This window comes from Megascapheus bottae, chromosome 6, assembly GCF_031878675.1.
Source record: "Megascapheus bottae isolate mThoBot1 chromosome 6, mThoBot2.hap1, whole genome shotgun sequence".
In the NCBI taxonomy this organism is placed as follows: domain Eukaryota; kingdom Metazoa; phylum Chordata; class Mammalia; order Rodentia; family Geomyidae; genus Megascapheus; species Megascapheus bottae.
The window spans coordinates 45,204,206-45,218,336 of record NC_143514.1 but is presented as its reverse complement, the minus strand read 5'-3'; the positions used below and the strand labels follow the sequence as shown (position 1 = coordinate 45,218,336).

At 37.1% G+C, this 14,131-nt stretch overlaps 1 protein-coding gene and 1 pseudogene across 4 annotated transcripts in view; one reads left to right on the top strand and one right to left on the bottom strand.

Annotated features, from left to right (window-relative positions):
- The window catches only part of Fggy (FGGY carbohydrate kinase domain containing), a 635,483-nt gene that overhangs the window by 354,973 nt on the left and 266,379 nt on the right, over window positions 1-14,131 (top strand). The gene's annotated exons all lie outside the window — the stretch shown is intronic.
- On the bottom strand, window positions 7,899-8,466 carry LOC150061741 (putative RNA-binding protein 18; annotated as a pseudogene).

Genomic DNA, 14,131 nt, shown 5'->3' with positions numbered 1-14,131 from the left:
CATAAGGCCTTTTAACCTTTTAGCTTTCATTCTTCTCACAATTTTAGCTGCGAGAGTGAATTTACAGTTTTTGGCACAAATCTTTTGTGTTTTTCAGGTAAAGTGGCTTAAAATTTGAAGAATAAAAAAATAAAGAGGGAAGTGGTGGTTCACTGTTCATAATCCTAGTTACTCGGGAGGCTGAGATCTGAGGATTGTGGTTCAAATCCAGCCTGTTCAGAAGAGTCTGTGAGACCTTATCAGTTAACTATCAAAAATACAGCATGGAACTATGGCTTTAACACCTGAAAAGTCCAGTGAAAGTAGAAAGACATTATGTTCAGCACCAGTGCTAGCACAGATGGATAGATAGGTAAATAGAGAGATATTTAGATAGATGAATAGACCCATTTTTATTTGACCAGTACTTAGCAGGCAATGAGTAGTATAGTAACTTTTTCATGTCTTTCATGTATTTTCATAATAGTAATTGTTATAGTACTTTCCATCTATGGAAAGCCTCTTTTCAAAGAAATCAATGCAGTGTCTTCATCTATATCTGCCTCTGTTCACAAAATGTATCCTAGATATTGTGTATGATTTCAGTATACCAGATTATCATGAGGGCTATGTGAATATGATCATGAATAGGAATTGTTAGTGGAAGGGCCTCACACTGGCATAAAGCAAGCCTGTCAGATTTTCAGAAGTATTCTCTAGGAGCATCTGCATATTTCAGCTTACTCATTGGCTATATAGCAGAGATAATAGTACCTGTTCTGTATATTAAGTTTTGTGCTATATTCATATAGTAAGTTTTGGTTGTATTCATATAGTAAAACATAACCCTGGCTCTTGGTAAAAGTTCTCAGTAAATGCTATTGTTTGTATTACTTTTAGCAGCATTCAAGTAATTTAAATTTTTTCCTCGATCTGTTACAATTTGGATAGCTTCTATTTATTAAATAGTACCTTCTATAGTAAATATTATATCAAGTACTGTATCTGCATCCATTCTTATTTAACTCTGATGTTGTGTCCATTTTGTAGATGAGCAAGTTGAAATTCAGAGAGAGTAAAGAAACTTTCTAGTGGTAACAGACAAACAGGCCTCAAGGAATTATTCTTCTTAGAGACTCCTCTGAGCCAGTTTTATAAACTGTATCAAGAATAACAGATCCGATATGGTGGCTTCTACCTGCCACTCTAGTTACTCAGGAGACCGAGATCAGACTGAGGATTGTGATACTCCAGTTAACTACCAAAAAGCCTGAAGCAGAGTTATGGTCTAAGTGGAAGATTGTCAGCATTGAGGAAAAATGCTAAGAGACAGTGTTCAGTCCCTGAATTTAAGCCCAACATGAATAACCCCACAGAAAAAAAGTAACAGTAGATTTTTTTTAAAGGAAAATAAAATGCTGGCACTTGATGGATATTCCGAATATGAAACATTGTGGTGTGATCATCTTCACTGTCCTCTTGCCATGCAAGAGTATTTTCCTTTTAATGTTCCTGCTGCCTAGAATATATTGTTAAAACTTAAAAGAAAGTTCTCAAGTACCTATCTGTGTTCTTGCATTTCTGTGACCTTCAAAATTGTTCATATGAATTTGTATTTTCTACATATGATTATCTGGGCATGTATACATTCTTTCCATTTGTCTAGAAGTATCTGGATAAGAAATGCGAATACTCTGGAAATCACAGATGTTCAAAATTGTGGACTTGAACATGAAAATGTCTTGGCCTCAGAGTTTTGCTTTTCTGTTTATGCTGAAAGTTGTTAAGGAAACTGACTCAGGAGAAGCCAAGCATTTAGGACTCAAATATGTTTGGATGGTAGGGTGGAGTCAGTGTTATACATCTACTTTTGGCACTCAGCAAGAACAAGAATCCTTTAGGCTTGAGTGTGCAGATGTAATATGTTCCAAGAAGTTTTAGCCTATGTTTTCTGTTTAATAAATGAAAGTACTTTTTGAAAAAAGGCTGAGGATCTCTGCCCCATTCTCTTCTTTTGTAGTCAAATCACTTTCCACATTTATTTAATTACCCATTAATTCATTAACCTTCTACAACACATGCTTCACTCTTCCCACACATCTCAAAGAATGATGGAAATTTCTCATGTTGCTTATGTCCTACATATGCATCCTAGGTGTAGCTGATCACACTGGAACCAGACCCACATGCTATATAGAGTCAGACTTTTAAGGAGTTTTCTCTATGCAAAAATTAAAAGTCTGTAACTTTAAAAATTAAAACAGGGAAAATATGGTTTGTGAGCTTCATTTTTCTCTAAAATTTCTTTTTTGTATTTTTTAAAAATTAGTTTGTATCAAACATGATTGGTGTTCTTATATACAGTTTGGGGTTTTTTTCTTTCTTGTGAAATATGGAAATGGTTACCTTTTCATAAAATGTGAGCAATTCCTAATGAGAGCTTTTTTTCTCAAAGATCTTTGATATATATAAATGACACAAAACTATATAATTCTTTATTATTTTATTTTAATTTGTAATGAATATTAGAAATAAGCAGTGATATCAATCCCTAGAACCATCTACGGAATCACATGGTCTATGTTTGGACAAGGTATAAAGCAATTTGCTCCCGAAATTGACCCTCAAAAATCAACTGCCTTCTTATATGCCAAAAGTGAGAGGAACGAGACAACAATCAGGAGAGCAACTCCTTTTGCAATAGCCTCAAAGAAAATAAAGTACCTAGGAATTAACCTAACTAAGAATGTAAAGGACCTTTTTGATGAAAACTTTAAAACCCTGAAAAAGGAAATTAAAGCAGAACTGAGGAAATGGAAAAACCTCACATGCTCCTGGATTGGAAGAATTAACATCGTGAAAATGGCAATCTTGCCAAGGGCTATCTACAAATTCAATGCAATACCCATCAATATCCCAATGTCATTGTTTAAAGAAATAGAAGAGACAATACAAAATTTCATATGGAATAATAAAAGACCCTGTATAGCAAAAAAACAATTCTTATCAGAAAGAACAGCACAGGAGGAATTTCAATTCCAAGCTTTAGAGTCTTTGCAGAGCTTTAGTGTCCAAAACAGCTTGGTACTTGCACAAGAACAGGCCCGAAGACCAATAGAATAGAACTGAGGACCCAGATATTAAACCACAGACCTATGGCCCCCTTATCTTTGATAAGGCAGCCAAAAAAAAAAAATAGAATGGAAGAAAGCCTCTTCTACAAGTGGTGCTGGCGGAACTGGTTAAGTACCTGAAGACAATTAAAGTTATATCCTTCTTTGTCACCCTGCACTAGGATTAACTCCAAATGGATCAAAGACCTCGAGGTAAAAGCAGATACACTGAAAACTTGACAAGAAGTAATAGGAGATACACTAGGTCTCCTTGCCACAAGTCGAAACTTTCTTAATAAGGACCCAGAAACACAACAAATCAGAGAAAGTCTGGGTAAGTGGGACTGCATTAAACTGCAGAGCTTCTGTATGGCAAAGGGCATATCTAGCAAATTAACTAGAAAGCCTACAGAGTGGAGAAGATCTTCCCTACCCATACAAAGGCCTCATATCTAAAATATATCAACAGCTCAAAAAATGAATCACTCCAAAACTACCATCCCCTTAAAAGATGGGCCAAAGACTTAAAGAGAGTCTTTCTCTGAAGAAGAAATAAGAATGGGCTATGGACACATGAAGAAATGCTCATCATCTCTGGCCATAAAAGAAATGCAAATCAAAACAACTCTAAGATTGCACCTCACTCCAGTTAGAATGGCCATGATAAAGAAATATATTAACAACAGATGCTGGAGGGGATGTGGCCAGGAGGGATCACTACTACACTGTTGGTGGGAGTGCAAACTCGTTCAACCACTATTGAAAGCTGTGTGGCAGTTCCTCAAAAGACTAAACATAGAGCTCCCCTATGATCCAGCAATTCCACTACTTGGCATTTACCCAACCATCCAGAAACAAGGACATACTAAATCCACTAGCACAATGATGTTCATTGCAGCACTATTTACCATAGCAAAGTTATGGAACCAACCTAGATTCCCCTCAGTTGATGAGTGGATCAACAAGATGTGGTTATTTATACACCATGGAATTCTATGCTGCTGTCAGAAAGAATGACATCGCCCCATTTGTAAGGAAATGGAAAGACTTAGAAAAAATCATATTAAGTGAAGTGAGCCAGACTCAAAGGAACTTAGTCTCAGTGGTTTCCCTCATTTGTCATAATCAATAGAAACCTTGGGCTCTCCTAGCAGAGATTTACAATAGAACAAAACCCAGATACATAAGGCCAGGAGAGGCTAAATGAAAGGACCTCCAGAATATAAAAACAAAAGCCATATAATGAGTGATTGTTGTCCTTATCTCTTTTGCTATCTCTATCTCTAATCTCTATGTTATCCTAATCTCTTTTGCTGTCCCTTGGTTATCTCATATTGTTACAGTATTTCATCTTGTTATCTGATATATTGTATATATGCTTATTTGGTTATTTGAAATCGGATAGGGAAGGGGGGAAAGCAAGATGAGGGGCAGGGGTGGGGGAGGGAAATGGGGACCAAGACATGAGAAAGGGTATCAATGTATGTGAAGTAATGCACCTTCTATCTGGTGAATATAATGTAACCCTTCTATTGTAATAAAAATATATGAAAGAAAAAAAACAACAACAACAAAAACACTGACTTTCTTCAAATTAGTCAATGAATAAGAAAAGGAATACTATTAAATGTTTTCTATAAAATCATCATTGTGCTCATTCCAAAGCCAGATAAGGACACAATAAAAAGTGGATATTACAAGTCAAAATAAAATAAATAAAGCAACTTGCTGAAGGCTGTTGAAAAATCGAGGGGGGATGGCTGAGAAAGAGAGCATTTAAAGGGAGCTTATGCAATTAATGTACAAAATATGCACGTGTAAAATTTATCACAGTGATGTCCCTTTGCACCATTCATGTATACTAATCAAAACTACCACTGTGTGGATTGTAATTAATATATACAGATGTCCATCTGTTTGTCAATGATCTGAAAGATAAATATTTATGAAATATGAGTTTCTAAGAAAAATACTATAATTATTATCTCATGTTTGATAATAGATTGCTTAATGTTATTTATCTTTTTAAACAATTTGTGGTCTCAAAAGGATGTTTTTCTTGTTCTACTCAATTAGCTATTGCTCTCTTTTTTATTTAGTTGAACAGTTATTTATTTCACATTTAATCAATATTGGTATATAGCAGTAAAATAGGTATGTAATGATAAGAGCTTTTAAAATAGTATTATTCCATAGTAATAAATGTGTGTTTATATTTCATGCAACTAATTTATTTTTAATATATAAAGCTCAGAGTTTTTGATTCCCAAGTTAGGCCAGTTGCTCAACTTATTTGGCAATGGATGTTATATTACCATTAAATACCAAATTTTTTGTATTCCTGACATTGTTATCAGATGTCTGTATGATGGAAATTCTCACCATCATGTTGTCAGTGTTGAGGCTCAGCCTGGCTAATGTCACAGTCAAGGTTGAAATAGACCGTGCCAGTGGCCAAACACACTACCAGCAGAACACATCATGATTTGGGGTAAGCACTGTTGTTGTGTTAAATTTCAACATATTTCTAATTGAGCCCTGTTTTAGAAATGTTGGATGTCTCAAATGCTAAGAAATCTGCCCAAGGTCATAGAGAGATAATAAGTACTTGCTGAGGTTTAAATAATGAAACTCATACTTTTAGCTACTATCCTTCTACAAAGCTACTCAAGAAGCATTCTCTGATTAAACTAATTGGTTCTCTCAGGAATTAATTGTTGTGATGTATATAAATAACCAGTTTATAAATTAGGATTTATTGTGTAAAATATTATGACAGTAGAATGAACAGCATGATAACAAAATGCAGGAAAGAAGAAATTATGCTGAGATTAGAGAAAGAATGAGGGAAGGAATGTCGATTATAGTGCCAGATAATTGGTTCCAAGATTGGGTTCTTGGCCTTCCCTATGGACTCCTACAATAAGTGATACTTTCCCTTTTCATTTGACATGTTGTTTTGTGTTGATTTATATACCTCTTCATTTCAGACTTTAAGCTTTCTTTTTTTTTTTTCACAGAGAAGGTCTTGCATTTATTCACATGGAGGGATTAAAAACTGGTACAAATAATAAACATTGCTTTAAATACAAATAAATAGTTCTCATTTCTAGAGGAAATAACTCTAATAGACTCCTAACTTAAAGTAATTTCTAAGTTCCTATTAAAAATAGAAGGCTACTGGCATTGTTTTGCGTTACCATAACTTTTTGAGGACCTAAGGATAAAATGGTGCGTTCTATACTTCAAGAAGTCACCAGAAAAAAAAGGGAGACAGTTGCTCCCACCTCCCTGAACTAGCCCCCAAGTGGAAGGAGAGCCACTTGCATCACAGATATATAGAGCTAATAAATGCAGTGTATTTGATATCTAAAGACAACTAAAATATTGACCTTGGGGAAAGCACTATCTAGTCTAGGCTAGTCTTGAACTTGTGACCCTCTTGCCTAAGCCTCTCCAGTACCAGGATGGTAGATGTTTGACACCGTGTCTGCTATCTTTATACTTTCAGGAAGACTTATGTGTCTACAATGAAAGCTTCTTTTTACTAGGAATCAAAGTGGTAAACAGTTTCTTATTACCATGAATTGTACCTGGAGTGGGAACAAAAGTGATTTATTTATAGAGAACCACAGTGATGCCCAGTTACACAGTATGTCAAGGCTGGTATCAAACATGACCAAACTGAGCTAAAGAAACATGTTTGAGAATCTCTCTACATTGTTCTGGTCAGAATTGTTCAAAGAGGCATTTTATATTTAATCTAGTAAGAAGTGTGTTCTACAAATGATTATTTTCAAGTCATGCAGTTTTTCAGAACTACTTAAAACATGAGGTGGTCACAATGTTGGTGCCAGAGCAGAGGCCACTACAGACTTCTGGTGCCCACTGCACATGGACAGTACACACTTTCCAGCCTCTTCTACTCAGACCCCACATAATTCTTAGGCAGTAATGCTCAATGGTGACCTATATAGCAAAGTTTAGGCTTTTCTATTTAGATCAGCCATGATATAATTCCAAAAGGAATCTCATGCTTTAAAAACAAACCCATGCAATGACTGCAATTTTTAAAAGTCCTGTGTTAGTAATATTTGGTATTATATAAGGGAGGATTATTTCAATTCATAAAAATGATCACTGTAGAGTAAAAGCTGGGTTTCTAAGTAGAATGTTGTAGTATAAAATGTTAAACTGGAATCCAGTTTGTTGACGTAAACAATTTTAAGATATACACACCATGTTTTCCTAATTGAGATTTTGAAACTTATAAGCATAATTCTTGAATAGATTACTACACATTGCTAAGAAGTCTTTCTTCAGTCCATTTGGAAAGACTGCCATTGTAAATTCTCAAGTAGTTCTAATTTAAAATCTGTAGTTATGATTTAAAATCTGCCTCTCATCTCTCTTTCTCTTTTTATATGTTGCAAAGACATGTGCTCAGGAAAATGCCCTATGTTTGTTTTTTTTTGATGGACTTAATAATAACTTTTTCTCCTGATTCAAGTAACATTTTAAGTTACATATTTCTGGAGCTAAAAACTGAAGCAAACCCAGCCAAGTAGAGCATCTCAGTGTTCAAATCACAGTTTTGGACATCATCCTGTTTATTCTGGGTGATACTTAATTCCAGATATTATTTAGGGAAGACATATCAGGAACATCCAAAAATGCTATATTAACAAACTCTACCATGTGACTGTGCTCTGTTGGACGTACCGCTTACATCTACAAAGTACAAAGCCAAAGGAGCTTAGGTGTGGAGATCAATTTGCTTTTTGCTGCTACAAGAACTCCTAACCATCATCTTCGAGATTTCCAAGCTGTTCTGGAATATGGAGTAGTCCTTTTTTTATCTGGTGGCTTAAAGTAGGAATAGACAGGTGCTGCTGGGTACTCCACATCAGGTTTTCTGCCATCATTTTCAGCTTTGCTTCAATGGCTTTGATCTTTGCAGTGACACTTAGGTCAGACTGAGTTGGCTCAGTGCTTGAGGATGGCTCAAGACTGATTGGAAGAGTATTGTCATTCTTGTTATGATCATATCACTTTACTTGAGCATGTGCCCATCGTACCACCAGCTTCTTAGACAATGACAGTTTGTCATTGAGACATTGGATGGCTTCTGCTTCCTGCTTAGTTTCAAAGTTAACAAAACAGTACCCTTGAGGCTGCCCCTCCAAAGCGCCTGACTTGTGGAAGAGGAAGTCAAACTGTTTCACCTTGCCAAACTTCTGGAGGAGCTTGAAGAGGTGGTATTCTGTGATTTTGGGGTCAAGTTGCCAATCCATAATCGGTGCCCTTCCTGTAGAGAGCCCTCCGAAAGAATGGATGCATTCTCCAGGGGAAGGGTTTTGGTTTCTGCTTCCATCAATCTCTAGGAGATACTTGGTGATTTCACCGTTGCGCCCTCAGTTCATAACCTGAAGCCCAGGTCTTGATGCTCCGGTCGGACAGACTTCAGGAAGCATCCGCCTCCACTCTGCCTGCTGCCAGGCTGCCCATGACGCACTACTAAGCTTTCTTTTAAAAAAAAAATATTGTTGGGAGAATGAATAGAGTGGTTACAGTTATATTCATCAGGTCGTGAGACTTTAAGCTTTCTAAGGAAAAAAGTCTCTGATCTGGAACTCTTAGAATCAAATTGGCTTCCTGTCTTTAGTAGCCAGGCTACCTCTACACCACTATGCCTGGAAATCTTGTCTCTGTCCCATAGATTAGGAAATTGTGCCTAATAGACTTTTAATACATATTGAGTGATAAAGGAATAAGATGGATCTATAGGGGTGAATTCAGTGGACAGGGCATAGCAGACATGAATGAAGATGTGAAGTTTGCTTTCTCTTCAGGAAATGGTCAGTAGTATGTAGTCAATAGAGCATGGGTATATATATATATATATGTATATATATCCATCAATGTACACATGCATGTATACTGGGGTTTTAGAAGGGTTGAGTGTACTTACATGTAATATTATTTTATTTCGGAGTGCATTTCATTCATTAATACTTCTTCCTCTCTTTAAGACTAGAAGACAAAGACGGGGGGGGGGGGTGGAGGGGCGGGTAATGGGGACCAAGACATGTGAAAGGGTATCAATATATGTGAATTAATACACCTTCTGTCTGGCAAATATCATGTAACCCTTTTATTAATTACAATAAAAAATAAATAAATAAAAGAATAGAAGACAAAGAGCCAGATTCATAGAGAGTCCAAAAGATGTGTTACTGAATTTTACCTCAAAAAGTCATCAGTTGCATGTCTGTGGGTATACTGACTAACTGGATTGTGGGTAAGGGACAATGCTAGGGCTTCTGTAGCATAAACAGTGAGCATTTAGGCAAAGTAGCAGCTCCATGGTTCACAGTGGCTGGACATATGAACAAAACAGAAGCTAGAAGCAGGTATTCTGGTAGTTCTATACCGAGAGAGAGAGAGAGAGAGAGAGAGAGAGAGAGAGAGAGAGAGAGAGAGAGAGAGAGAGAGAGAGAGAGAGACAGAGAGAGAGAGACAGAGACAGAGACAGAGAGAGACAGAGAGAGACAGAGACAGAGAGAGACAGAGAGAGAGAAAGAGAGTTTATTTGCCAGAAAAAGCTCACTGAATCAGGAAGTTAGCCTCAGTGTCAGTGTAACTCTGTAGCACAGATGAATCTACCTGTAGATACTTCCTCATACATTGGTCAGGGCATGAGATTCCTGGGCTCTGGGGCCTTGAACCTCATGGTAGGAAGCAGGCAGGACAATTTAGCCAGGCTGCCATGTGCCACTGAGTCTGAATCTGTTTTGCTGTCTCATTGGTATAGGTGGGGCTCATCTTAAAGTTTGTAGTGTCATGGAAGAAAAGAACTAACACATCTTGGTAGTCAACAGATAAAACAAAATTTGAATTGCCAGTTTGCTGGATGCTTCTGGAAGAACGTGAGATGCATTCACTGGGCTTAGGATGTTAAGAATCTTTGTTCTTTCCTTTCTCTCTACATTTCTCTAAATTGACTTTGAGTATGCTATGTGGGCATTTACCAGTGGGCAAATTTAGAGAACTCATCTATTTCTTCACCTCTTAGACATTTACCACGTTCTTGGTATCTGTGATCTCCTTATATGGGACCTTGAGAAGAAATTACAGCTCCCTAGGTGGCCATGTTTCAGTGTAGCCAGCATCGGAATGGACATCCACGAGCTTCCTGGGTCTGAAGTAGGGAAAATTAAAAGTCACATTTGTCCATCAAGTCAGGGAGGCCCTCACAAGCCAGGCAGTGATTGAGCTAAGACTTGAAAGATAAGCTCTGGGTGAAGGGGTCACATGGCATGAAGGCAGCACACAGGCAACAGGTTCTGGAGCTTTGTTAAGGAAGTTAGTCTACAGGTCATGAGTCACAGACCCAGAGGCATGTAGAGGAGAGAATGCAAGGTCCTTACCCTCTTTTCGTAGGTTCTGGGCTTGAGGAAAGTTGATGGTGTAAGCTCCAGTGGAAGATTGTAGTGTTATGAAAACTGGCCTGCCTCTTGATGTCTGTATGATCTCAAGCACGTGCTTAAGTCTTCTCTGTCCTTTAGCTTGCTCATCTCAGGTGAGGGTAGGACTTGCCTCAGAACCACTTGTGAAAATTTGAATAGCTATATGAACCACTTTAAACAATGCCTGGGACCTCAGTTATTATAATTAATTATGAAGTATGTAATTATATAATCAATAACAAATAATGGCAAACTGTAAACAAAGTTAAAGCTAGGTGTATGTTGTCCACAAACTAAGTGATTTTAAAAGATGTTGATAAGCATTCTTTGAGCTTACAAAGTAAAATTTCCATTTCACAGTGTGTGTTTTCTTTTTTTTGCTATGTTTACATTTTTAAAAATGGTATTAACATTGATTTTTACATCATATTAGAAATGTCATGTTTAACAAATAAGTATTCAAGAAGGGAATCTCTATATACAATCATTGGCACATAGATTTTAGAACATAATTAAAATTAAGCTGAGTCTTTCTATGTCATAGATATTAATCTATGTAATAAAACATTATGTCTATAGAGTATATATCCTGTCGTGGATTTTTATGTCTATGTAGTTATGTTTATATCTCTAAGACCATGTCTATAACATTGGGTACCCAAATACTGAGTCATCGTTGTTACACTACTTGGATCTAATATTCACATATTAAGGATACCATGCGCCTTGACTTATCTCACTCGTGTGTTTTTTCTTTAAGCACATTGGTTTTCTTTGCAGAACCCTGTCTAGTCTCAATAAATGAGCTCAAAGACAAGAGGAAAGATAGCTGGCATGCAGCTATTATAGGTCTCAGGGGGACAAATATTATTAACACAGAAGCCATTTGGAGTGGAACAACCCAGTCAGACCAGCACTTCATTTAGTTTTTATTTTTAAAAATGTTCTTTAAGTAGTTGTAAAAGGGGGGGGTTCCAATTCAATGTAGCGATTTATGAATATAGTACATGTTGACCAATGCCACCCTTTCCATCAGTGCAGCATTTTAGAGAGGCTACTGTTGGAGCGGAGGACCGTGGTGGAGCAGGGAGTTGAGTTCCATCGGGTACCCTGCAGACATTCTAAGGGATGTGAGTGGGCCCAACTAGCAACAGACAACAAGGGCTATGTTGACAGATCTGGAAGATGCTGGCCAGGCAGACTTGATTCCCTCTGGTGAGAGATTACCTAAGGAGGCTAAAAACATGACTCTTCCAGTATCTACACAGCTAGATAGCTGGATGTTGTTGGCCTACCCTGTGACTAGAGGTTCCTTGGTGGTGTCAATGAGTTTGGCTCCTGAGCGGACACAGAGCTCCCTCCAAATTGCCCATGTGTGTTGCTCTTGCTTCCCTCCATACTGTGTTCAGCAGACTTACATGTAACAAGTGATGATGAACATATTTACATAATGTGTGATGGTGAAAAAATCACAGCTGATTGGAATTTCCCATTTTTAATTCCATTTTAAAGATGCTTGTTAAGCAAAAGGATATAATTCATTGCTGCAAACTGTTGAAATGTTATTTTGGCCTCTTGAATCAAAGGCATTCCACAAGTGTTTTTGTTATTACAAGCCTTAAACTTTAATTAGAATTTAATTATAAGATCTTGAAGGCATGAGTAAGAGGAGCAGATGGGGCAGTAAAAGGAGCTTAGCAAGGAGGATTAGAGATTAAAAGATGCTCATTAATGGCAGAACAAATGAGAGGAGTGCTCCATTACTGTGCTGTTTCAGTTCTGCAATGTAGCTTTGTTCCTAGTTTGAAACAGAAGAATCTCATAAAGTAGGATTTTGATCTTTTTGTTTTGTTTTGTTAACAGTGTCTAGCATGAGTTTGCACATAGAAAACATGACATGAAGGGCTTTCTATTCCTTCTAGCACCTTGTGTAGTATTTTATACAGTATAGACACATAGATCATATTTGTTGAACCATCATTAGCTAACATCCTCTCATTAGTGAGAAACAAGTGAGTGCTAGAGAAGATTTGAATTGATTACAGGAAGAATATGTGAGTCCTTAAAGGCAGGCTGTCAGAAGGAAGGACTATATTGGGCATTCTATTTGGTGTCTGCCTTTCTTTGGTTTAGCTTCTACTCCCTGTTATTCTTTGTTTATGTGTTTGTATCTTTGACCACAAAAGTGCAAGGAGCACTTTGAGCTGCTCTTCATATCACTTCAGGAGGATGCACCTTTATACTCCCTGGGAAGATGTTCAGGACAATCTCCTGCTGGGACAAACAAACAAATCTACTTCTTGATAGTTTTGCCTCTAGCTTTTTTTTTCTTTAGAAATCTTATATTTAGAATCCTTATTTGCAAGCTTAATGTAGATAAGCTAGATAACAGATGATAAGAAAGGGGAAAGTATATTATGAAAAAAGACAGTTCATCTCCAATCTTCTAGGAACAAAGTTTTAAAACAAACTTAAACATCTTGATAGGAAATTGATTCTCATTATTTGCAGGTGTTATATTTGCGAATTCACCTACTTGGTCAAATTTGTTGGTCACCTCAAAATCTATACCTGTGGCATTTTGAGAGCAGATGCAAATACATACGTGGTGACGTGTGTGTGTGTGTGTGTGTGTGTGTGTGTGTGTGTGTGTGTGTGTTTGATCGATATTGGATTATGTTCCCAGCTGAGACTAAACAAGGTGATGTTCTTTCCTCTTGTTCAACTTTCAGACTGTGAACAGTTGTTCTTCTTAAGGTCGATTTGTGCTATGATTTTTCATTGTTGTGTGTTTTGTTGATGATGTCATTGTGAAAAGGCCCAGGTGAAGTATCAAGTGTTACCTGGTGTCCTAAGTGGAAGAAGGCTCTATTGTGCCTCACAGAGACAGCACTGTCCAGCTTTGGCCCACCAGGAGGGATTTGCTGATGGCTACGTGTTCAATGTTAATGGGTCAACAATATATATTAAAGGAAATGTTTTTTCATATATTTTTATTGTAATTAATAGAAGGGTTACATTACATTCGCCAGATAGAAGGTGCATTACTTCACATACATTGATACCCTTTCTCATGTCTTGGTCCCCATTTCCCTCCCCCTTACCCCCACCCCTCATCTTGTTTTCCCCCCTTTCCTATCCAATTTCAAATAACCAAATATGCATATATACAATATATCAGATAACAAAGTGAAATACTGTAACAATATGAGATAACCAAGGGACAGCAAAAGAAATGAGAGATAACACAGTACATTAAGGGCAACAATCACTCATTATATGGCTTTTATTTCTTTATCCTAGAAGTCCTTTCATTTAGTGTCATACTGTATGGCCTTATGTATCTAGGTTTTTCTCCATTGTTAGGAGAGCCCAAGGTTTCTACTGATTATGACAAATGAGGGAAACCTTTGAGCCCTTGTTCCTTTGAGTCTGGCTTACTTCACTTAATATGATTTTTTTTTAAGTCTTTCCATTTCCTTACAAATGGGGCGATGTCGTTCGTTCTGACAGCAACATAGAATTCCATGGTGTATAAATACCACATAAACACAGACACACATGAAACAA